This window comes from Rhinoderma darwinii, unplaced genomic scaffold, assembly GCF_050947455.1.
Source record: "Rhinoderma darwinii isolate aRhiDar2 unplaced genomic scaffold, aRhiDar2.hap1 Scaffold_674, whole genome shotgun sequence".
In the NCBI taxonomy this organism is placed as follows: domain Eukaryota; kingdom Metazoa; phylum Chordata; class Amphibia; order Anura; family Rhinodermatidae; genus Rhinoderma; species Rhinoderma darwinii.
This window is the reverse complement of record NW_027464232.1, coordinates 77,501-100,399: the sequence shown is the minus strand read 5'-3', so window position 1 is coordinate 100,399 and position 22,899 is coordinate 77,501. Positions and strand designations below refer to the sequence as shown.

General features: G+C 45.7%; 23 non-coding genes across 23 annotated transcripts; 13 read left to right on the top strand and 10 right to left on the bottom strand.

Annotated features, from left to right (window-relative positions):
- Positions 1 to 749: 749 nt before the first annotated feature.
- TRNAY-GUA (transfer RNA tyrosine (anticodon GUA)) lies at positions 750 to 835 on the top strand. The gene is given in 2 exon segments: positions 750 to 786; positions 800 to 835. It is a non-coding gene; the product is annotated as a tRNA-Tyr (tRNA).
- A 567-nt stretch (positions 836 to 1,402) lies between these two features.
- TRNAN-GUU (transfer RNA asparagine (anticodon GUU)) lies at positions 1,403 to 1,476 on the bottom strand. Its single transcript has one exon. It is a non-coding gene; the product is annotated as a tRNA-Asn (tRNA).
- A 1,027-nt stretch (positions 1,477 to 2,503) lies between these two features.
- Positions 2,504 to 2,589, top strand: TRNAY-GUA (transfer RNA tyrosine (anticodon GUA)). The gene is given in 2 exon segments: positions 2,504 to 2,540; positions 2,554 to 2,589. It is a non-coding gene; the product is annotated as a tRNA-Tyr (tRNA).
- A 567-nt stretch (positions 2,590 to 3,156) lies between these two features.
- Positions 3,157 to 3,230, bottom strand: TRNAN-GUU (transfer RNA asparagine (anticodon GUU)). The gene has a single exon. It is a non-coding gene; the product is annotated as a tRNA-Asn (tRNA).
- A 1,027-nt stretch (positions 3,231 to 4,257) lies between these two features.
- On the top strand, positions 4,258 to 4,343 carry TRNAY-GUA (transfer RNA tyrosine (anticodon GUA)). The gene is given in 2 exon segments: positions 4,258 to 4,294; positions 4,308 to 4,343. It is a non-coding gene; the product is annotated as a tRNA-Tyr (tRNA).
- A 567-nt stretch (positions 4,344 to 4,910) lies between these two features.
- On the bottom strand, positions 4,911 to 4,984 carry TRNAN-GUU (transfer RNA asparagine (anticodon GUU)). The gene has a single exon. It is a non-coding gene; the product is annotated as a tRNA-Asn (tRNA).
- Positions 4,985 to 6,017: 1,033 nt separating this feature from the next.
- On the top strand, positions 6,018 to 6,103 carry TRNAY-GUA (transfer RNA tyrosine (anticodon GUA)). Its single transcript is given in 2 exon segments — positions 6,018 to 6,054; positions 6,068 to 6,103. It is a non-coding gene; the product is annotated as a tRNA-Tyr (tRNA).
- Positions 6,104 to 6,670: 567 nt separating this feature from the next.
- TRNAN-GUU (transfer RNA asparagine (anticodon GUU)) lies at positions 6,671 to 6,744 on the bottom strand. Its single transcript has one exon. It is a non-coding gene; the product is annotated as a tRNA-Asn (tRNA).
- Positions 6,745 to 7,771: 1,027 nt separating this feature from the next.
- Positions 7,772 to 7,857, top strand: TRNAY-GUA (transfer RNA tyrosine (anticodon GUA)). The gene is given in 2 exon segments: positions 7,772 to 7,808; positions 7,822 to 7,857. It is a non-coding gene; the product is annotated as a tRNA-Tyr (tRNA).
- A 1,674-nt stretch (positions 7,858 to 9,531) lies between these two features.
- On the top strand, positions 9,532 to 9,617 carry TRNAY-GUA (transfer RNA tyrosine (anticodon GUA)). Its single transcript is given in 2 exon segments — positions 9,532 to 9,568; positions 9,582 to 9,617. It is a non-coding gene; the product is annotated as a tRNA-Tyr (tRNA).
- Positions 9,618 to 10,184: 567 nt separating this feature from the next.
- TRNAN-GUU (transfer RNA asparagine (anticodon GUU)) lies at positions 10,185 to 10,258 on the bottom strand. The gene has a single exon. It is a non-coding gene; the product is annotated as a tRNA-Asn (tRNA).
- Positions 10,259 to 12,144: 1,886 nt separating this feature from the next.
- Positions 12,145 to 12,230, top strand: TRNAY-GUA (transfer RNA tyrosine (anticodon GUA)). The gene is given in 2 exon segments: positions 12,145 to 12,181; positions 12,195 to 12,230. It is a non-coding gene; the product is annotated as a tRNA-Tyr (tRNA).
- Positions 12,231 to 13,902: 1,672 nt separating this feature from the next.
- On the top strand, positions 13,903 to 13,988 carry TRNAY-GUA (transfer RNA tyrosine (anticodon GUA)). Its single transcript is given in 2 exon segments — positions 13,903 to 13,939; positions 13,953 to 13,988. It is a non-coding gene; the product is annotated as a tRNA-Tyr (tRNA).
- A 567-nt stretch (positions 13,989 to 14,555) lies between these two features.
- TRNAN-GUU (transfer RNA asparagine (anticodon GUU)) lies at positions 14,556 to 14,629 on the bottom strand. Its single transcript has one exon. It is a non-coding gene; the product is annotated as a tRNA-Asn (tRNA).
- A 1,030-nt stretch (positions 14,630 to 15,659) lies between these two features.
- Positions 15,660 to 15,745, top strand: TRNAY-GUA (transfer RNA tyrosine (anticodon GUA)). The gene is given in 2 exon segments: positions 15,660 to 15,696; positions 15,710 to 15,745. It is a non-coding gene; the product is annotated as a tRNA-Tyr (tRNA).
- A 567-nt stretch (positions 15,746 to 16,312) lies between these two features.
- Positions 16,313 to 16,386, bottom strand: TRNAN-GUU (transfer RNA asparagine (anticodon GUU)). Its single transcript has one exon. It is a non-coding gene; the product is annotated as a tRNA-Asn (tRNA).
- A 1,030-nt stretch (positions 16,387 to 17,416) lies between these two features.
- Positions 17,417 to 17,502, top strand: TRNAY-GUA (transfer RNA tyrosine (anticodon GUA)). The gene is given in 2 exon segments: positions 17,417 to 17,453; positions 17,467 to 17,502. It is a non-coding gene; the product is annotated as a tRNA-Tyr (tRNA).
- A 567-nt stretch (positions 17,503 to 18,069) lies between these two features.
- Positions 18,070 to 18,143, bottom strand: TRNAN-GUU (transfer RNA asparagine (anticodon GUU)). The gene has a single exon. It is a non-coding gene; the product is annotated as a tRNA-Asn (tRNA).
- A 1,031-nt stretch (positions 18,144 to 19,174) lies between these two features.
- Positions 19,175 to 19,260, top strand: TRNAY-GUA (transfer RNA tyrosine (anticodon GUA)). Its single transcript is given in 2 exon segments — positions 19,175 to 19,211; positions 19,225 to 19,260. It is a non-coding gene; the product is annotated as a tRNA-Tyr (tRNA).
- Positions 19,261 to 19,827: 567 nt separating this feature from the next.
- TRNAN-GUU (transfer RNA asparagine (anticodon GUU)) lies at positions 19,828 to 19,901 on the bottom strand. The gene has a single exon. It is a non-coding gene; the product is annotated as a tRNA-Asn (tRNA).
- Positions 19,902 to 20,932: 1,031 nt separating this feature from the next.
- TRNAY-GUA (transfer RNA tyrosine (anticodon GUA)) lies at positions 20,933 to 21,018 on the top strand. Its single transcript is given in 2 exon segments — positions 20,933 to 20,969; positions 20,983 to 21,018. It is a non-coding gene; the product is annotated as a tRNA-Tyr (tRNA).
- Positions 21,019 to 21,585: 567 nt separating this feature from the next.
- Positions 21,586 to 21,659, bottom strand: TRNAN-GUU (transfer RNA asparagine (anticodon GUU)). The gene has a single exon. It is a non-coding gene; the product is annotated as a tRNA-Asn (tRNA).
- Positions 21,660 to 22,690: 1,031 nt separating this feature from the next.
- Positions 22,691 to 22,776, top strand: TRNAY-GUA (transfer RNA tyrosine (anticodon GUA)). Its single transcript is given in 2 exon segments — positions 22,691 to 22,727; positions 22,741 to 22,776. It is a non-coding gene; the product is annotated as a tRNA-Tyr (tRNA).
- The last annotated feature ends 123 nt before the right edge of the window (positions 22,777 to 22,899 follow it).

Below are 22,899 nucleotides of genomic sequence, written 5' to 3'. Positions count from 1 at the left end.
CAGAGGTCGATGGATCGAAACCATCCTCTGCTAAGTGCTCTCTTTTACTCACGCCCCCTGTTACAATTTGGCCATTATCCCCGGTCGGAATCACATGTTTTTCTCGTAAAAATAGAATAGAGACCCCCGATCCCTGACCATCTCATTTTCACGACCTTCAGACTATGCTTTTTATACACGCAACCTCCCAGTTTCTCATGCCACATGTTTTCGCCTTTGCAACAAAGTGGCACAGGCAAAGGCTTTTGGGCCCACAACCAAATGGGCCATTGGATCTAGACCATCTTTTCTACGTTGCGACTTTCTTATTTAAATCATTCTGATTTCTTTTCTCTTCCCACAATTCTTCACTCTGTACACTAACGACTCACCTATACTTTTACACCACCCGGCACCCTGTAAGCTCCACGCTCCTTCTGCTTTTACGGGAGAAAGACATCCACACTTAAAAAAAAAAAAAAAAAAAGCTTAAAGCTACAGGTTGAAAAGTATGTGATGATCACAATTGTGGTGAATCAGGCACCCCAACATGGAAACCAGCATGGACCCCAACATGGACTGCCAGAAGGGGGATTAGCTCAAATGGTAGAGCGCTCGCTTAGCATGCGAGAGGTAACGGGATCGACGCCCGTATTCTCCAAAGTTTTGGTTTGCCGAGTTTTTCAAAGAGCGGGACAATTCTCCTCTGTTTCCCTACTCATGTAACTCATTTGCAAGCTTAGGAAGCACCCGACAACCAGCTCGGCAAGCCTTCGATAGCTCAGCTGGTAGAGCGGAGGACTGTAGTAGAAAATCAGCAATCCTTAGGTCGCTGGTTCAATTCCGGCTCGAAGGAACTTTTGTTAGTCTCATAGATGATGTTTCAACCTGTCGACAAATGCTCTCCCGGTGCCCTCGTCTTGTATCTATTTTCAGAGGGGTCTCTTGTTTGTGTTGGGTATTTGAAATGGGCATCCGACCGAAACTCTCAGTTGAGAGCCACAGTAGGACTTTCTGTAACTCTGACATGCAACTGAAACAAAAAGAGGGTACAATCATCCCTGGGTGGGCTTGAACCACCAACCTTTTGGTTATCAGACAAAAAAAAGTTTTCACAACCTTCAAGCTTTGCTTGAACCTCCCAGTTTCTCATGTCATGTGTCATCTTCTTTGAAACAGAGTGGCGCATGGAAAGACATTTAGGCCCACAACCAAAGAGGGCCAAAGGCTCTGGACCATTCTTTCTACATTGCAACTATGTCATCCAAATCACTGGGATTTTTTTCTCTTCTCAAAATTTTTCACACTGTACATGTTGAAATGGTCTTACAACCGGTGCCCTCCTCTTCTGGCCGAAACTTTAAGTTGAGAGGCACCATAGGATTTTCTGTAACATGCAACTGAGACAAAAAGAGGACACTGCCGTCCCTGGGTGGGCTTGAACCACCAACCTTCCGGTTAACAGCCGAACGCGCTAACCAATTGCGCCACAGAGACAACCACGCTCCCCCACTTTGATTAAAGTCGTAAAAAAGCCACAACATGGTAAATGGAGTATGTTTCTTAGAGGACCTTCTGATCAACACAATAAAAAGAAGAGAATGATAAAACATAACAACTGCGTGGAACTACAGCCGCCAACAAATGGACAATTGCAACACAGAGATGGCCTCCACATTAGCGTCTTAACAACAGTCAGCGGGTAATAGGCTACCCCTCTCTTTTGGAGGTATGGCAGCAGAGTGGCGCAGCGGAAGCGTGCTGGGCCCATAACCCAGAGGTCGATGGATCGAAACCATCCTCTGCTAAGTGCTCTCTTTTACTCACGCCCCCTGTTACAATTTGGCCATTATCCCCGGTCGGAATCACATGTTTTTCTCGTAAAAATAGAATAGAGACCCCCGATCCCTGACCATCTCATTTTCACGACCTTCAGACTATGCTTTTTATACACGCAACCTCCCAGTTTCTCATGCCACATGTTTTCGCCTTTGCAACAAAGTGGCACAGGCAAAGGCTTTTGGGCCCACAACCAAATGGGCCATTGGATCTAGACCATCTTTTCTACGTTGCGACTTTCTTATTTAAATCATTCTGATTTCTTTTCTCTTCCCACAATTCTTCACTCTGTACACTAACGACTCACCTATACTTTTACACCACCCGGCACCCTGTAAGCTCCACGCTCCTTCTGCTTTTACGGGAGAAAGACATCCACACTTAAAAAAAAAAAAAAAAAAAGCTTAAAGCTACAGGTTGAAAAGTATGTGATGATCACAATTGTGGTGAATCAGGCACCCCAACATGGAAACCAGCATGGACCCCAACATGGACTGCCAGAAGGGGGATTAGCTCAAATGGTAGAGCGCTCGCTTAGCATGCGAGAGGTAACGGGATCGACGCCCGTATTCTCCAAAGTTTTGGTTTGCCGAGTTTTTCAAAGAGCGGGACAATTCTCCTCTGTTTCCCTACTCATGTAACTCATTTGCAAGCTTAGGAAGCACCCGACAACCAGCTCGGCAAGCCTTCGATAGCTCAGCTGGTAGAGCGGAGGACTGTAGTAGAAAATCAGCAATCCTTAGGTCGCTGGTTCAATTCCGGCTCGAAGGAACTTTTGTTAGTCTCATAGATGATGTTTCAACCTGTCGACAAATGCTCTCCCGGTGCCCTCGTCTTCTATCTATTTTCAGAGGGGTCTCTTGTTTGTGTTGGGTATTTGAAATGGGCATCCGACCGAAACTCTCAGTTGAGAGCCACAGTAGGACTTTCTGTAACTCTGACATGCAACTGAAACAAAAAGAGGGTACAATCATCCCTGGGTGGGCTTGAACCACCAACCTTTTGGTTATCAGACAAAAAAAAGTTTTCACAACCTTCAAGCTTTGCTTGAACCTCCCAGTTTCTCATGTCATGTGTCATCTTCTTTGAAACAGAGTGGCGCATGGAAAGACATTTAGGCCCACAACCAAAGAGGGCCAAAGGCTCTGGACCATTCTTTCTACATTGCAACTATGTCATCCAAATCACTGGGATTTTTTTCTCTTCTCAAAATTTTTCACACTGTACATGTTGAAATGGTCTTACAACCGGTGCCCTCCTCTTCTGGCCGAAACTTTAAGTTGAGAGGCACCATAGGATTTTCTGTAACATGCAACTGAGACAAAAAGAGGACACTGCCGTCCCTGGGTGGGCTTGAACCACCAACCTTCCGGTTAACAGCCGAACGCGCTAACCAATTGCGCCACAGAGACAACCACGCTCCCCCACTTTGATTAAAGTCGTAAAAAAGCCACAACATGGTAAATGGAGTATGTTTCTTAGAGGACCTTCTGATCAACACAATAAAAAGAAGAGAATGATAAAACATAACAACTGCGTGGAACTACAGCCGCCAACAAATGGACAATTGCAACACAGAGATGGCCTCCACATTAGCGTCTTAACAACAGTCAGCGGGTAATAGGCTACCCCTCTCTTTTGGAGGTATGGCAGCAGAGTGGCGCAGCGGAAGCGTGCTGGGCCCATAACCCAGAGGTCGATGGATCGAAACCATCCTCTGCTAAGTGCTCTCTTTTACTCACGCCCCCTGTTACAATTTGGCCATTATCCCCGGTCGGAATCACATGTTTTTCTCGTAAAAATAGAATAGAGACCCCCGATCCCTGACCATCTCATTTTCACGACCTTCAGACTATGCTTTTTATACACGCAACCTCCCAGTTTCTCATGCCACATGTTTTCGCCTTTGCAACAAAGTGGCACAGGCAAAGGCTTTTGGGCCCACAACCAAATGGGCCATTGGATCTAGACCATCTTTTCTACGTTGCGACTTTCTTATTTAAATCATTCTGATTTCTTTTCTCTTCCCACAATTCTTCACTCTGTACACTAACGACTCACCTATACTTTTACACCACCCGGCACCCTGTAAGCTCCACGCTCCTTCTGCTTTTACGGGAGAAAGACATCCACACTTAAAAAAAAAAAAAAAAAAAGCTTAAAGCTACAGGTTGAAAAGTATGTGATGATCACAATTGTGGTGAATCAGGCACCCCAACATGGAAACCAGCATGGACCCCAACATGGACTGCCAGAAGGGGGATTAGCTCAAATGGTAGAGCGCTCGCTTAGCATGCGAGAGGTAACGGGATCGACGCCCGTATTCTCCAAAGTTTTGGTTTGCCGAGTTTTTCAAAGAGCGGGACAATTCTCCTCTGTTTCCCTACTCATGTAACTCATTTGCAAGCTTAGGAAGCACCCGACAACCAGCTCGGCAAGCCTTCGATAGCTCAGCTGGTAGAGCGGAGGACTGTAGTAGAAAATCAGCAATCCTTAGGTCGCTGGTTCAATTCCGGCTCGAAGGAACTTTTGTTAGTCTCATAGATGATGTTTCAACCTGTCGACAAATGCTCTCCCGGTGCCCTCGTCTTCTATCTATTTTCAGAGGGGTCTCTTGTTTGTGTTGGGTATTTGAAATGGGCATCCGACCGAAACTCTCAGTTGAGAGCCACAGTAGGACTTTCTGTAACTCTGACATGCAACTGAAACAAAAAGAGGGTACAATCATCCCTGGGTGGGCTTGAACCACCAACCTTTTGGTTATCAGACAAAAAAAAGTTTTCACAACCTTCAAGCTTTGCTTGAACCTCCCAGTTTCTCATGTCATGTGTCATCTTCTTTGAAACAGAGTGGCGCATGGAAAGACATTTAGGCCCACAACCAAAGAGGGCCAAAGGCTCTGGACCATTCTTTCTACATTGCAACTATGTCATCCAAATCACTGGGATTTTTTTCTCTTCTCAAAATTTTTCACACTGTACATGTTGAAATGGTCTTACAACCGGTGCCCTCCTCTTCTGGCCGAAACTTTAAGTTGAGAGGCACCATAGGATTTTCTGTAACATGCAACTGAGACAAAAAGAGGACACTGCCGTCCCTGGGTGGGCTTGAACCACCAACCTTCCGGTTAACAGCCGAACGCGCTAACCAATTGCGCCACAGAGACAACCACGCTCCCCCACTTTGATTAAAGTCGTAAAAAAGCCACAACATGGTAAATGGAGTATGTTTCTTAGAGGACCTTCTGATCAACACAATAAAAAGAAGAGAATGATAAAACATAACAACTGCGTGGAACTACAGCCGCCAACAAATGGACAATTGCAACACAGAGATGGCCTCCACATTAGCGTCTTAACAACAGTCAGCGGGTAATAGGCTACCCCTCTCTTTTGGAGGTATGGCAGCAGAGTGGCGCAGCGGAAGCGTGCTGGGCCCATAACCCAGAGGTCGATGGATCGAAACCATCCTCTGCTAAGTGCTCTCTTTTACTCACGCCCCCTGTTACAATTTGGCCATTATCCCCGGTCGGAATCACATGTTTTTCTCGTAAAAATAGAATAGAGACCCCCGATCCCTGACCATCTCATTTTCACGACCTTCAGACTATGCTTTTTATACACGCAACCTCCCAGTTTCTCATGCCACATGTTTTCGCCTTTGCAACAAAGTGGCACAGGCAAAGGCTTTTGGGCCCACAACCAAATGGGCCATTGGATCTAGACCATCTTTTCTACGTTGCGACTTTCTTATTTAAATCATTCTGATTTCTTTTCTCTTCCCACAATTCTTCACTCTGTACACTAACGACTCACCTATACTTTTACACCACCCGGCACCCTGTAAGCTCCACGCTCCTTCTGCTTTTACGGGAGAAAGACATCCACACTTAAAAAAAAAAAAAAAAAAAAAAAAAGCTTAAAGCTACAGGTTGAAAAGTATGTGATGATCACAATTGTGGTGAATCAGGCACCCCAACATGGAAACCAGCATGGACCCCAACATGGACTGCCAGAAGGGGGATTAGCTCAAATGGTAGAGCGCTCGCTTAGCATGCGAGAGGTAACGGGATCGACGCCCGTATTCTCCAAAGTTTTGGTTTGCCGAGTTTTTCAAAGAGCGGGACAATTCTCCTCTGTTTCCCTACTCATGTAACTCATTTGCAAGCTTAGGAAGCACCCGACAACCAGCTCAGCAAGCCTTCGATAGCTCAGCTGGTAGAGCGGAGGACTGTAGTAGAAAATCAGCAATCCTTAGGTCGCTGGTTCAATTCCGGCTCGAAGGAACTTTTGTTAGTCTCATAGATGATGTTTCAACCTGTCGACAAATGCTCTCCCGGTGCCCTCGTCTTCTATCTATTTTCAGAGGGGTCTCTTGTTTGTGTTGGGTATTTGAAATGGGCATCCGACCGAAACTCTCAGTTGAGAGCCACAGTAGGACTTTCTGTAACTCTGACATGCAACTGAAACAAAAAGAGGGTACAATCATCCCTGGGTGGGCTTGAACCACCAACCTTTTGGTTATCAGACAAAAAAAAGTTTTCACAACCTTCAAGCTTTGCTTGAACCTCCCAGTTTCTCATGTCATGTGTCATCTTCTTTGAAACAGAGTGGCGCATGGAAAGACATTTAGGCCCACAACCAAAGAGGGCCAAAGGCTCTGGACCATTCTTTCTACATTGCAACTATGTCATCCAAATCACTGGGATTTTTTTCTCTTCTCAAAATTTTTCACACTGTACATGTTGAAATGGTCTTACAACCGGTGCCCTCCTCTTCTGGCCGAAACTTTAAGTTGAGAGGCACCATAGGATTTTCTGTAACATGCAACTGAGACAAAAAGAGGACACTGCCGTCCCTGGGTGGGCTTGAACCACCAACCTTCCGGTTAACAGCCGAACGCGCTAACCAATTGCGCCACAGAGACAACCACGCTCCCCCACTTTGATTAAAGTCGTAAAAAAGCCACAACATGGTAAATGGAGTATGTTTCTTAGAGGACCTTCTGATCAACACAATAAAAAGAAGAGAATGATAAAACATAACAACTGCGTGGAACTACAGCCGCCAACAAATGGACAATTGCAACACAGAGATGGCCTCCACATTAGCGTCTTAACAACAGTCAGCGGGTAATAGGCTACCCCTCTCTTTTGGAGGTATGGCAGCAGAGTGGCGCAGCGGAAGCGTGCTGGGCCCATAACCCAGAGGTCGATGGATCGAAACCATCCTCTGCTAAGTGCTCTCTTTTACTCACGCCCCCTGTTACAATTTGGCCATTATCCCCGGTCGGAATCACATGTTTTTCTCGTAAAAATAGAATAGAGACCCCCGATCCCTGACCATCTCATTTTCACGACCTTCAGACTATGCTTCTTATACACGCAACCTCCCAGTTTCTCATGCCACATGTTTTCGCCTTTGCAACAAAGTGGCACAGGCAAAGGCTTTTGGGCCCACAACCAAATGGGCCATTGGATCTAGACCATCTTTTCTACGTTGCGACTTTCTTATTTAAATCATTCTGATTTCTTTTCTCTTCCCACAATTCTTCACTCTGTACACTAACGACTCACCTATACTTTTACACCACCCGGCACCCTGTAAGCTCCACGCTCCTTCTGCTTTTACGGGAGAAAGACATCCACACTTAAAAAAAAAAAAAAAAAAAGCTTAAAGCTACAGGTTGAAAAGTATGTGATGATCACAATTGTGGTGAATCAGGCACCCCAACATGGAAACCAGCATGGACCCCAACATGGACTGCCAGAAGGGGGATTAGCTCAAATGGTAGAGCGCTCGCTTAGCATGCGAGAGGTAACGGGATCGACGCCCGTATTCTCCAAAGTTTTGGTTTGCCGAGTTTTTCAAAGAGCGGGACAATTCTCCTCTGTTTCCCTACTCATGTAACTCATTTGCAAGCTTAGGAAGCACCCGACAACCAGCTCGGCAAGCCTTCGATAGCTCAGCTGGTAGAGCGGAGGACTGTAGTAGAAAATCAGCAATCCTTAGGTCGCTGGTTCAATTCCGGCTCGAAGGAACTTTTGTTAGTCTCATAGATGATGTTTCAACCTGTCGACAAATGCTCTCCCGGTGCCCTCGTCTTCTATCTATTTTCAGAGGGGTCTCTTGTTTGTGTTGGGTATTTGAAATGGGCATCCGACCGAAACTTTCAGTTGAGAGCCACAGTAGGACTTTCTGTAACTCTGACATGCAACTGAAACAAAAAGAGGGTACAATCATCCCTGGGTGGGCTTGAACCACCAACCTTTTGGTTATCAGACAAAAAAAAGTTTTCACAACCTTCAAGCTTTGCTTGAACCTCCCAGTTTCTCATGTCATGTGTCATCTTCTTTGAAACAGAGTGGCGCATGGAAAGACATTTAGGCCCACAACCAAAGAGGGCCAAAGGCTCTGGACCATTCTTTCTACATTGCAACTATGTCATCCAAATCACTGGGATTTTTTTCTCTTCTCAAAATTTTTCACACTGTACATGTTGAAATGGTCTTACAACCGGTGCCCTCCTCTTCTGGCCGAAACTTTAAGTTGAGAGGCACCATAGGATTTTCTGTAACATGCAACTGAGACAAAAAGAGGACACTGCCGTCCCTGGGTGGGCTTGAACCACCAACCTTCCGGTTAACAGCCGAACGCGCGAACCAATTGCGCCACAGAGACAACCACGCTCCCCCACTTTGATTAAAGTCCTAAAAAAGCCACAACATGGTAAATGGAGTATGTTTCTTAGAGGACCTTCTGATCAACACAATAAAAAGAAGAGAATGATAAAACATAACAACTGCGTGGAACTACAGCCGCCAACAAATGGACAATTGCAACACAGAGATGGCCTCCACATTAGCGTCTTAACAACAGTCAGCGGGTAATAGGCTACCCCTCTCTTTTGGAGGTATGGCAGCAGAGTGGCGCAGCGGAAGCGTGCTGGGCCCATAACCCAGAGGTCGATGCATCGAAACCATCCTCTGCTAAGTGCTCTCTTTTACTCACGCCCCCTGTTACAATTTGGCCATTATCCCCGGTCGGAATCACATGTTTTTCTCGTAAAAATAGAATAGAGACCCCCGATCCCTGACCATCTCATTTTCACGACCTTCAGACTATGCTTTTTATACACGCAACCTCCCAGTTTCTCATGCCACATGTTTTCGCCTTTGCAACAAAGTGGCACAGGCAAAGGCTTTTGGGCCCACAACCAAATGGGCCATTGGATCTAGACCATCTTTTCTATGTTGCGACTTTCTTATTTAAATCATTCTGATTTCTTTTCTCTTCCCACAATTCTTCACTCTGTACACTAACGACTCACCTATACTTTTACACCACCCGGCACCCTGTAAGCTCCACGCTCCTTCTGCTTTTACGGGAGAAAGACATCCACACTTAAAAAAAAAAAAAAAAAAAAAAAAAGCTTAAAGCTACAGGTTGAAAAGTATGTGATGATCACAATTGTGGTGAATCAGGCACCCCAACATGGAAACCAGCATGGACCCCAACATGGACTGCCAGAAGGGGGATTAGCTCAAATGGTAGAGCGCTCGCTTAGCATGCGAGAGGTAACGGGATCGACGCCCGTATTCTCCAAAGTTTTGGTTTGCCGAGTTTTTCAAAGAGCGGGACAATTCTCCTCTGTTTCCCTACTCATGTAACTCATTTGCAAGCTTAGGAAGCACCCGACAACCAGCTCGGCAAGCCTTCGATAGCTCAGCTGGTAGAGCGGAGGACTGTAGTAGAAAATCAGCAATCCTTAGGTCGCTGGTTCAATTCCGGCTCGAAGGAACTTTTGTTAGTCTCATAGATGATGTTTCAACCTGTCGACAAATGCTCTCCCGGTGCCCTCGTCTTCTATCTATTTTCAGAGGGGTCTCTTGTTTGTGTTGGGTATTTGAAATGGGCATCCGACCGAAACTCTCAGTTGAGAGCCACAGTAGGACTTTCTGTAACTCTGACATGCAACTGAAACAAAAAGAGGGTACAATCATCCCTGGGTGGGCTTGAACCACCAACCTTTTGGTTATCAGACAAAAAAAAGTTTTCACAACCTTCAAGCTTTGCTTGAACCTCCCAGTTTCTCATGTCATGTGTCATCTTCTTTGAAACAGAGTGGCGCATGGAAAGACATTTAGGCCCACAACCAAAGAGGGCCAAAGGCTCTGGACCATTCTTTCTACATTGCAACTATGTCATCCAAATCACTGGGATTTTTTTCTCTTCTCAAAATTTTTCACACTGTACATGTTGAAATGGTCTTACAACCGGTGCCCTCCTCTTCTGGCCGAAACTTTAAGTTGAGAGGCACCATAGGATTTTCTGTAACATGCAACTGAGACAAAAAGAGGACACTGCCGTCCCTGGGTGGGCTTGAACCACCAACCTTCCGGTTAACAGCCGAACGCGCTAACCAATTGCGCCACAGAGACAACCACGCTCCCCCACTTTGATTAAAGTCGTAAAAAAGCCACAACATGGTAAATGGAGTATGTTTCTTAGAGGACCTTCTGATCAACACAATAAAAAGAAGAGAATGATAAAACATAACAACTGCGTGGAACTACAGCCGCCAACAAATGGACAATTGCAACACAGAGATGGCCTCCACATTAGCGTCTTAACAACAGTCAGCGGGTAATAGGCTACCCCTCTCTTTTGGAGGTATGGCAGCAGAGTGGCGTAGCGGAAGCGTGCTGGGCCCATAACCCAGAGGTCGATGCATCGAAACCATCCTCTGCTAAGTGCTCTCTTTTACTCACGCCCCCTGTTACAATTTGGCCATTATCCCCGGTCGGAATCACATGTTTTTCTCGTAAAAATAGAATAGAGACCCCCGATCCCTGACCATCTCATTTTCACGACCTTCAGACTATGCTTTTTATACACGCAACCTCCCAGTTTCTCAAGCCACATGTTTTCGCCTTTGCAACAAAGTGGCACAGGCAAAGGCTTTTGGGCCCACAACCAAATGGGCCATTGGATCTAGACCATCTTTTCTACGTTGCGACTTTCTTATTTAAAGGAACAGTGTCATGGCAAATAATTTTTGTTATATGTTAAAGATGTTAGTGCTTTAATAAAAACGTTTTTATTCATTTGTGTGTTTGTGTTTTACTTTTTCTTATTTTTACACTTTTTCTTCCCTATGGGGGCTGCCATTTTTTGTTCCATTTCTGTGTGTGTCGATTAACGACACACACAGACATGGAGTACGGCAGCCACAGTCCCATAGGGACTGCGAACGGCTCCCGTCCCATTGACTGCCGTGTACGGCGTCTGTGTGGGAACTGCGCATGCGCCGCTCCCACACAGTCCTATTCGAAATTGGCGCCGTCCGGCGCCATTTTCCTGTGGACCGGAAGTCGCGGCCGGACTGTAATATTACTACTTCCGGTCGCGGCTTCCGGACTTGTGCACATGGAACAGCGGCAGCAAACGGAGCGGACGGGCCAGAGGGAGCCGCGGCGGCAGGAGCAGGTAAGAGATTTCAATGTATGTTAGTGTTTGTGTGTGTTTACTACTATATGTAAACCTACTACACTGTGGGTTACCTCAAAAAATGGCGACACGCAGTGTAGCAGGTTAAACCTTTCAAACCCCTCGTTTATCCCGGCACTAGCCAGGATAAAGGAGGGGGGGATGCTGAGAGCTCACTAGAGCGAGGGCTTTTAACCCAATGTTGCAATGCTGCAATTTTGGGAACAGCCCCATCTAGTGGCCAAAAATGGGTAGTATTATAAATTAGAAATAATTTATAATATTACATGGCTCGTGCCAAAAAAAAAAAAAAAAATTTGAACAATGTTTAATCACCCACACACTAAATGTTTAATTTTTAAAAAAAATACATGTTTTTAGGGCAACACCATGCCTTTAAATCATTCTGATTTCTTTTCTCTTCCCACAATTCTTCACTCTGTACACTAACGACTCACCTATACTTTTACACCACCCGGCACCCTGTAAGCTCCACGCTCCTTCTGCTTTTACGGGAGAAAGACATCCACACTTAAAAAAAAAAAAAAAAAAAAAGCTTAAAGCTACAGGTTGAAAAGTATGTGATGATCACAATTGTGGTGAATCAGGCACCCCAACATGGAAACCAGCATGGACCCCAACATGGACTGCCAGAAGGGGGATTAGCTCAAATGGTAGAGCGCTCGCTTAGCATGCGAGAGGTAACGGGATCGACGCCCGTATTCTCCAAAGTTTTGGTTTGCCGAGTTTTTCAAAGAGCGGGACAATTCTCCTCTGTTTCCCTACTCATGTAACTCATTTGCAAGCTTAGGAAGCACCCGACAACCAGCTCGGCAAGCCTTCGATAGCTCAGCTGGTAGAGCGGAGGACTGTAGTAGAAAATCAGCAATCCTTAGGTCGCTGGTTCAATTCCGGCTCGAAGGAACTTTTGTTAGTCTCATAGATGATGTTTCAACCTGTCGACAAATGCTCTCCCGGTGCCCTCGTCTTCTATCTATTTTCAGAGGGGTCTCTTGTTTGTGTTGGGTATTTGAAATGGGCATCCGACCGAAACTCTCAGTTGAGAGCCACAGTAGGACTTTCTGTAACTCTGACATGCAACTGAAACAAAAAGAGGGTACAATCATCCCTGGGTGGGCTTGAACCACCAACCTTTTGGTTATCAGACAAAAAAAAGTTTTCACAACCTTCAAGCTTTGCTTGAACCTCCCAGTTTCTCATGTCATGTGTCATCTTCTTTGAAACAGAGTGGCGCATGGAAAGACATTTAGGCCCACAACCAAAGAGGGCCAAAGGCTCTGGACCATTCTTTCTACATTGCAACTATGTCATCCAAATCACTGGGATTTTTTTCTCTTCTCAAAATTTTTCACACTGTACATGTTGAAATGGTCTTACAACCGGTGCCCTCCTCTTCTGGCCGAAACTTTAAGTTGAGAGGCACCATAGGATTTTCTGTAACATGCAACTGAGACAAAAAGAGGACACTGCCGTCCCTGGGTGGGCTTGAACCACCAACCTTCCGGTTAACAGCCAAACGCGCTAACCAATTGCGCCACAGAGACAACCACGCTCCCCCACTTTGATTAAAGTCGTAAAAAAGCCACAACATGGTAAATGGAGTATGTTTCTTAGAGGACCTTCTGATCAACACAATAAAAAGAAGAGAATGATAAAACATAACAACTGCGTGGAACTACAGCCGCCAACAAATGGACAATTGCAACACAGAGATGGCCTCCACATTAGCGTCTTAACAACAGTCAGCGGGTAATAGGCTACCCCTCTCTTTTGGAGGTATGGCAGCAGAGTGGCGCAGCGGAAGCGTGCTGGGCCCATAACCCAGAGGTCGATGCATCGAAACCATCCTCTGCTAAGTGCTCTCTTTTACTCACGCCCCCTGTTACAATTTGGCCATTATCCCCGGTCGGAATCACATGTTTTTCTCGTAAAAATAGAATAGAGACCCCCGATCCCTGACCATCTCATTTTCACGACCTTCAGACTATGCTTTTTATACACGCAACCTCCCAGTTTCTCATGCCACATGTTTTCGCCTTTGCAACAAAGTGGCACAGGCAAAGGCTTTTGGGCCCACAACCAAATGGGCCATTGGATCTAGACCATCTTTTCTACGTTGCGACTTTCTTATTTAAATCATTCTGATTTCTTTTCTCTTCCCACAATTCTTCACTCTGTACACTAACGACTCACCTATACTTTTACACCACCCGGCACCCTGTAAGCTCCACGCTCCTTCTGCTTTTACGGGAGAAAGACATCCACACTTAAAAAAAAAAAAAAAAAAAAAAAGCTTAAAGCTACAGGTTGAAAAGTATGTGATGATCACAATTGTGGTGAATCGGGCACCCCAACATGGAAACCAGCATGGACCCCAACATGGACTGCCAGAAGGGGGATTAGCTCAAATGGTAGAGCGGTCGCTTAGCATGCGAGAGGTAACGGGATCGACGCCCGTATTCTCCAAAGTTTTGGTTTGCCGAGTTTTTCAAAGGGCGGGACAATTCTCCTCTGTTTCCCTACTCATGTAACTTATTTGCAAGCTTAGGAAGCACCCGACAACCAGCTCGGCAAGCCTTCGATAGCTCAGCTGGTAGAGCGGAGGACTGTAGTAGAAAATCAGCAATCCTTAGGTCGCTGGTTCAATTCCGGCTCGAAGGAACTTTTGTTAGTCTCATAGATGATGTTTCAACCTGTCGACAAATGCTCTCCCGGTGCCCTCGTCTTCTATCTATTTTCAGAGGGGTCTCTTGTTTGTGTTGGGTATTTGAAATGGGCATCCGACCGAAACTCTCAGTTGAGAGCCACAGTAGGACTTTCTGTAACTCTGACATGCAACTGAAACAAAAAGAGGGTACAATCATCCCTGGGTGGGCTTGAACCACCAACCTTTTGGTTATCAGACAAAAAAAAGTTTTCACAACCTTCAAGCTTTGCTTGAACCTCCCAGTTTCTCATGTCATGTGTCATCTTCTTTGAAACAGAGTGGCGCATGGAAAGACATTTAGGCCCACAACCAAAGAGGGCCAAAGGCTCTGGACCATTCTTTCTACATTGCAACTATGTCATCCAAATCACTGGGATTTTTTTCTCTTCTCAAAATTTTTCACACTGTACATGTTGAAATGGTCTTACAACCGGTGCCCTCCTCTTCTGGCCGAAACTTTAAGTTGAGAGGCACCATAGGATTTTCTGTAACATGCAACTGAGACAAAAAGAGGACACTGCCGTCCCTGGGTGGGCTTGAACCACCAACCTTCCGGTTAACAGCCGAACGCGCTAACCAATTGCGCCACAGAGACAACCACGCTCCCCCACTTTGATTAAAGTCGTAAAAAAGCCACAACATGGTAAATGGAGTATGTTTCTTAGAGGACCTTCTGATCAACACAATAAAAAGAAGAGAATGATAAAACATAACAACTGCGTGGAACTACAGCCGCCAACAAATGGACAATTGCAACACAGAGATGGCCTCCACATTAGCGTCTTAACAACAGTCAGCGGGTAATAGGCTACCCCTCTCTTTTGGAGGTATGGCAGCAGAGTGGCGCAGCGGAAGCGTGCTGGGCCCATAACCCAGAGGTCGATGCATCGAAACCATCCTCTGCTAAGTGCTCTCTTTTACTCACGCCCCCTGTTACAATTTGGCCATTATCCCCGGTCGGAATCACATGTTTTTCTCGTAAAAATAGAATAGAGACCCCCGATCCCTGACCATCTCATTTTCACGACCTTCAGACTATGCTTTTTATACACGCAACCTCCCAGTTTCTCATGCCACATGTTTTCGCCTTTGCAACAAAGTGGCACAGGCAAAGGCTTTTGGGCCCACAACCAAATGGGCCATTGGATCTAGACCATCTTTTCTACGTTGCGACTTTCTTATTTAAATCATTCTGATTTCTTTTCTCTTCCCACAATTCTTCACTCTGTACACTAACGACTCACCTATACTTTTACACCACCCGGCACCCTGTAAGCTCCACGCTCCTTCTGCTTTTACGGGAGAAAGACATCCACACTTAAAAAAAAAAAAAAAAAAAAAAGCTTAAAGCTACAGGTTGAAAAGTATGTGATGATCACAATTGTGGTGAATCAGGCACCCCAACATGGAAACCAGCATGGACCCCAACATGGACTGCCAGAAGGGGGATTAGCTCAAATGGTAGAGCGCTCGCTTAGCATGCGAGAGGTAACGGGATCGACGCCCGTATTCTCCAAAGTTTTGGTTTGCCGAGTTTTTCAAAGAGCGGGACAATTCTCCTCTGTTTCCCTACTCATGTAACTTATTTGCAAGCTTAGGAAGCACCCGACAACCAGCTCGGCAAGCCTTCGATAGCTCAGCTGGTAGAGCGGAGGACTGTAGTAGAAAATCAGCAATCCTTAGGTCGCTGGTTCAATTCCGGCTCGAAGGAACTTTTGTTAGTCTCATAGATGATGTTTCAACCTGTCGACAAATGCTCTCCCGGTGCCCTCGTCTTCTATCTATTTTCAGAGGGGTCTCTTGTTTGTGTTGGGTATTTGAAATGGGCATCCGACCGAAACTCTCAGTTGAGAGCCACAGTAGGACTTTCTGTAACTCTGACATGCAACTGAAACAAAAAGAGGGTACAATCATCCCTGGGTGGGCTTGAACCACCAACCTTTTGGTTATCAGACAAAAAAAAGTTTTCACAACCTTCAAGCTTTGCTTGAACCTCCCAGTTTCTCATGTCATGTGTCATCTTCTTTGAAACAGAGTGGCGCATGGAAAGACATTTAGGCCCACAACCAAAGAGGGCCAAAGGCTCTGGACCATTCTTTCTACATTGCAACTATGTCATCCAAATCACTGGGATTTTTTTCTCTTCTCAAAATTTTTCACACTGTACATGTTGAAATGGTCTTACAACCGGTGCCCTCCTCTTCTGGCCGAAACTTTAAGTTGAGAGGCACCATAGGATTTTCTGTAACATGCAACTGAGACAAAAAGAGGACACTGCCGTCCCTGGGTGGGCTTGAACCACCAACCTTCCGGTTAACAGCCGAACGCGCTAACCAATTGCGCCACAGAGACAACCACGCTCCCCCACTTTGATTAAAGTCGTAAAAAAGCCACAACATGGTAAATGGAGTATGTTTCTTAGAGGACCTTCTGATCAACACAATAAAAAGAAGAGAATGATAAAACATAACAACTGCGTGGAACTACAGCCGCCAACAAATGGACAATTGCAACACAGAGATGGCCTCCACATTAGCGTCTTAACAACAGTCAGCGGGTAATAGGCTACCCCTCTCTTTTGGAGGTATGGCAGCAGAGTGGCGCAGCGGAAGCGTGCTGGGCCCATAACCCAGAGGTCGATGGATCGAAACCATCCTCTGCTAAGTGCTCTCTTTTACTCACGCCCCCTGTTACAATTTGGCCATTATCCCCGGTCGGAATCACATGTTTTTCTCGTAAAAATAGAATAGAGACCCCCGATCCCTGACCATCTCATTTTCACGACCTTCAGACTATGCTTTTTATACACGCAACCTCCCAGTTTCTCATGCCACATGTTTTCGCCTTTGCAACAAAGTGGCACAGGCAAAGGCTTTTGGGCCCACAACCAAATGGGCCATTGGATCTAGACCATCTTTTCTACGTTGCGACTTTCTTATTTAAATCATTCTGATTTCTTTTCTCTTCCCACAATTCTTCACTCTGTACACTAACGACTCACCTATACTTTTACACCACCCGGCACCCTGTAAGCTCCACGCTCCTTCTGCTTTTACGGGAGAAAGACATCCACACTTAAAAAAAAAAAAAAAAAAAAAAGCTTAAAGCTACAGGTTGAAAAGTATGTGATGATCACAATTGTGGTGAATCAGGCACCCCAACATGGAAACCAGCATGGACCCCAACATGGACTGCCAGAAGGGGGATTAGCTCAAATGGTAGAGCGCTCGCTTAGCATGCGAGAGGTAACGGGATCGACGCCCGTATTCTCCAAAGTTTTGGTTTGCCGAGTTTTTCAAAGAGCGGGACAATTCTCCTCTGTTTCCCTACTCATGTAACTCATTTGCAAGCTTAGGAAGCACCCGACAACCAGCTGGGCTAGCCTTCGATAGCTCAGCTGGTAGAGCGGAGGACTGTAGTAGAAAATCAGCAATCCTTAGGTCGCTGGTTCAATTCCGGCTCGAAGGAACTTTTGTTAGTCTCATAGATGATGTTTCAACCTGTCGACAAATGCTCTCCCGGTGCCCTCGTCTTCTATCTATTTTCAGAGGGGTCTCTTGTTTGTGTTGGGTATTTGAAATGGGCATCCGACCGAAACTCTCAGTTGAGAGCCACAGTAGGACTTTCTGTAACTCTGACATGCAACTGAAACAAAAAGAGGGTACAATCATCCCTGGGTGGGCTTGAACCACCAACCTTTTGGTTATCAGACAAAAAAAAGTTTTCACAACCTTCAAGCTTTGCTTGAACCTCCCAGTTTCTCATGTCATGTGTCATCTTCTTTGAAACAGAGTGGCGCATGGAAAGACATTTAGGCCCACAACCAAAGAGGGCCAAAGGCTCTGGACCATTCTTTCTACATTGCAACTATGTCATCCAAATCACTGGGATTTTTTTCTCTTCTCAAAATTTTTCACACTGTACATGTTGAAATGGTCTTACAACCGGTGCCCTCCTCTTCTGGCCGAAACTTTAAGTTGAGAGGCACCATAGGATTTTCTGTAACATGCAACTGAGACAAAAAGAGGACACTGCCGTCCCTGGGTGGGCTTGAACCACCAACCTTCCGGTTAACAGCCGAACGCGCTAACCAATTGCGCCACAGAGACAACCACGCTCCCCCACTTTGATTAAAGTCTTAAAAAAGCCACAACATGGTAAATGGAGTATGTTTCTTAGAGGACCTTCTGATCAACACAATAAAAAGAAGAGAATGATAAAACATAACAACTGCGTGGAACTACAGCCGCCAACAAATGGACAATTGCAACACAGAGATGGCCTCCACATTAGCGTCTTAACAACAGTCAGCGGGTAATAGGCTACCCCTCTCTTTTGGAGGTATGGCAGCAGAGTGGCGCAGCGGAAGCGTGCTGGGCCCATAACCCAGAGGTCGATGGATCGAAACCATCCTCTGCTAAGTGCTCTCTTTTACTCACGCCCCCTGTTACAATTTGGCCATTATCCCCGGTCGGAATCACATGTTTTTCTCGTAAGAATAGAATAGAGACCCCCGATCCCTGACCATCTCATTTTCACGACCTTCAGACTATGCTTTTTATACACGCAACCTCCCAGTTTCTCATGCCACATGTTTTCGCCTTTGCAACAAAGTGGCACAGGCAAAGGCTTTTGGGCCCACAACCAAATGGGCCATTGGATCTAGACCATCTTTTCTACGTTGCGACTTTCTTATTTAAATCATTCTGATTTCTTTTCTCTTCCCACAATTCTTCACTCTGTACACTAACGACTCACCTATACTTTTACACCACCCGGCACCCTGTAAGCTCCACGCTCCTTCTGCTTTTACGGGAGAAAGACATCCACACTTAAAAAAAAAAAAAAAAAAAAAAAGCTTAAAGCTACAGGTTGAAAAGTATGTGATGATCACAATTGTGGTGAATCAGGCACCCCAACATGGAAACCAGCATGGACCCCAACATGGACTGCCAGAAGGGGGATTAGCTCAAATGGTAGAGCGCTCGCTTAGCATGCGAGAGGTAACGGGATCGACGCCCGTATTCTCCAAAGTTTTGGTTTGCCGAGTTTTTCAAAGGGCGGGACAATTCTCCTCTGTTTCCCTACTCATGTAACTCATTTGCAAGCTTAGGAAGCACCCGACAACCAGCTCGGCAAGCCTTCGATAGCTCAGCTGGTAGAGCGGAGGACTGTAGTAGAAAATCAGCAATCCTTAGGTCGCTGGTTCAATTCCGGCTCGAAGGAACTTTTGTTAGTCTCATAGATGATGTTTCAACCTGTCGACAAATGCTCTCCCGGTGCCCTCGTCTTCTATCTATTTTCAGAGGGGTCTCTTGTTTGTGTTGGGTATTTGAAATGGGCATCCGACCGAAACTCTCAGTTGAGAGCCACAGTAGGACTTTCTGTAACTCTGACATGCAACTGAAACAAAAAGAGGGTACAATCATCCCTGGGTGGGCTTGAACCACCAACCTTTTGGTTATCAGACAAAAAAAAGTTTTCACAACCTTCAAGCTTTGCTTGAACCTCCCAGTTTCTCATGTCATGTGTCATCTTCTTTGAAACAGAGTGGCGCATGGAAAGACATTTAGGCCCACAACCAAAGAGGGCCAAAGGCTCTGGACCATTCTTTCTACATTGCAACTATGTCATCCAAATCACTGGGATTTTTTTCTCTTCTCAAAATTTTTCACACTGTACATGTTGAAATGGTCTTACAACCGGTGCCCTCCTCTTCTGGCCGAAACTTTAAGTTGAGAGGCACCATAGGATTTTCTGTAACATGCAACTGAGACAAAAAGAGGACACTGCCGTCCCTGGGTGGGCTTGAACCACCAACCTTCCGGTTAACAGCCGAACGCGCTAACCAATTGCGCCACAGAGACAACCACGCTCCCCCACTTTGATTAAAGTCGTAAAAAAGCCACAACATGGTAAATGGAGTATGTTTCTTAGAGGACCTTCTGATCAACACAATAAAAAGAAGAGAATGATAAAACATAACAACTGCGTGGAACTACAGCCGCCAACAAATGGACAATTGCAACACAGAGATGGCCTCCACATTAGCGTCTTAACAACAGTCAGCGGGTAATAGGCTACCCCTCTCTTTTGGAGGTATGGCAGCAGAGTGGTGCAGCGGAAGCGTGCTGGGCCCATAACCCAGAGGTCGATGCATCGAAACCATCCTCTGCTAAGTGCTCTCTTTTACTCACGCCCCCTGTTACAATTTGGCCATTATCCCCTGTCGGAATCACATGTTTTTCTCGTAAAAATAGAATAGAGACCCCCGATCCCTGACCATCTCATTTTCACGACCTTCAGACTATGCTTTTTATACACGCAACCTCCCAGTTTCTCATGCCACATGTTTTCGCCTTTGCAACAAAGTGGCACAGGCAAAGGCTTTTGGGCCCACAACCAAATGGGCCATTGGATCTAGACCATCTTTTCTACGTTGCGACTTTCTTATTTAAATCATTCTGATTTCTTTTCTCTTCCCACAATTCTTCACTCTGTACACTAACGACTCACCTATACTTTTACACCACCCGGCACCCTGTAAGCTCCACGCTCCTTCTGCTTTTACGGGAGAAAGACATCCACACTTAAAAAAAAAAAAAAAAAAAAAAAGCTTAAAGCTACAGGTTGAAAAGTATGTGATGATCACAATTGTGGTGAATCAGGCACCCCAACATGGAAACCAGCATGGACCCCAACATGGACTGCCAGAAGGGGGATTAGCTCAAATGGTAGAGCGCTCGCTTAGCATGCGAGAGGTAACGGGATCGACGCCCGTATTCTCCAAAGTTTTGGTTTGCCGAGTTTTTCAAAGGGCGGGACAATTCTCCTCTGTTTCCCTACTCATGTAACTCATTTGCAAGCTTAGGAAGCACCCGACAACCAGCTCGGCAAGCCTTCGATAGCTCAGCTGGTAGAGCGGAGGACTGTAGTAGAAAATCAGCAATCCTTAGGTCGCTGGTTCAATTCCGGCTCGAAGGAACTTTTGTTAGTCTCATAGATGATGTTTCAACCTGTCGACAAATGCTCTCCCGGTGCCCTCGTCTTCTATCTATTTTCAGAGGGGTCTCTTGTTTGTGTTGGGTATTTGAAATGGGCATCCGACCGAAACTCTCAGTTGAGAGCCACAGTAGGACTTTCTGTAACTCTGACATGCAACTGAAACAAAAAGAGGGTACAATCATCCCTGGGTGGGCTTGAACCACCAACCTTTTGGTTATCAGACAAAAAAAAGTTTTCACAACCTTCAAGCTTTGCTTGAACCTCCCAGTTTCTCATGTCATGTGTCATCTTCTTTGAAACAGAGTGGCGCATGGAAAGACATTTAGGCCCACAACCAAAGAGGGCCAAAGGCTCTGGACCATTCTTTCTACATTGCAACTATGTCATCCAAATCACTGGGATTTTTTTCTCTTCTCAAAATTTTTCACACTGTACATGTTGAAATGGTCTTACAACCGGTGCCCTCCTCTTCTGGCCGAAACTTTAAGTTGAGAGGCACCATAGGATTTTCTGTAACATGCAACTGAGACAAAAAGAGGACACTGCCGTCCCTGGGTGGGCTTGAACCACCAACCTTCCGGTTAACAGCCGAACGCGCTAACCAATTGCGCCACAGAGACAACCACGCTCCCCCACTTTGATTAAAGTCGTAAAAAAGCCACAACATGGTAAATGGAGTATGTTTCTTAGAGGACCTTCTGATCAACACAATAAAAAGAAGAGAATGATAAAACATAACAACTGCGTGGAACTACAGCCGCCAACAAATGGACAATTGCAACACAGAGATGGCCTCCACATTAGCGTCTTAACAACAGTCAGCGGGTAATAGGCTACCCCTCTCTTTTGGAGGTATGGCAGCAGAGTGGTGCAGCGGAAGCGTGCTGGGCCCATAACCCAGAGGTCGATGCATCGAAACCATCCTCTGCTAAGTGCTCTCTTTTACTCACGCCCCCTGTTACAATTTGGCCATTATCCCCTGTCGGAATCACATGTTTTTCTCGTAAAAATAGAATAGAGACCCCCGATCCCTGACCATCTCATTTTCACGACCTTCAGACTATGCTTTTTATACACGCAACCTCCCAGTTTCTCATGCCACATGTTTTCGCCTTTGCAACAAAGTGGCACAGGCAAAGGCTTTTGGGCCCACAACCAAATGGGCCATTGGATCTAGACCATCTTTTCTACGTTGCGACTTTCTTATTTAAATCATTCTGATTTCTTTTCTCTTCCCACAATTCTTCACTCTGTACACTAACGACTCACCTATACTTTTACACCACCCGGCACCCTGTAAGCTCCACGCTCCTTCTGCTTTTACGGGAGAAAGACATCCACACTTAAAAAAAAAAAAAAAAAAAAAAAGCTTAAAGCTACAGGTTGAAAAGTATGTGATGATCACAATTGTGGTGAATCGGGCACCCCAACATGGAAACCAGCATGGACCCCAACATGGACTGCCAGAAGGGGGATTAGCTCAAATGGTAGAGCGCTCGCTTAGCATGCGAGAGGTAACGGGATCGACGCCCGTATTCTCCAAAGTTTTGGTTTGCCGAGTTTTTCAAAGGGCGGGACAATTCTCCTCTGTTTCCCTACTCATGTAACTCATTTGCAAGCTTAGGAAGCACCCGACAACCAGCTCGGCAAGCCTTCGATAGCTCAGCTGGTAGAGCGGAGGACTGTAGTAGAAAATCAGCAATCCTTAGGTCGCTGGTTCAATTCCGGCTCGAAGGAACTTTTGTTAGTCTCATAGATGATGTTTCAACCTGTCGACAAATGCTCTCCCGGTGCCCTCGTCTTCTATCTATTTTCAGAGGGGTCTCTTGTTTGTGTTGGGTATTTGAAATGGGCATCCGA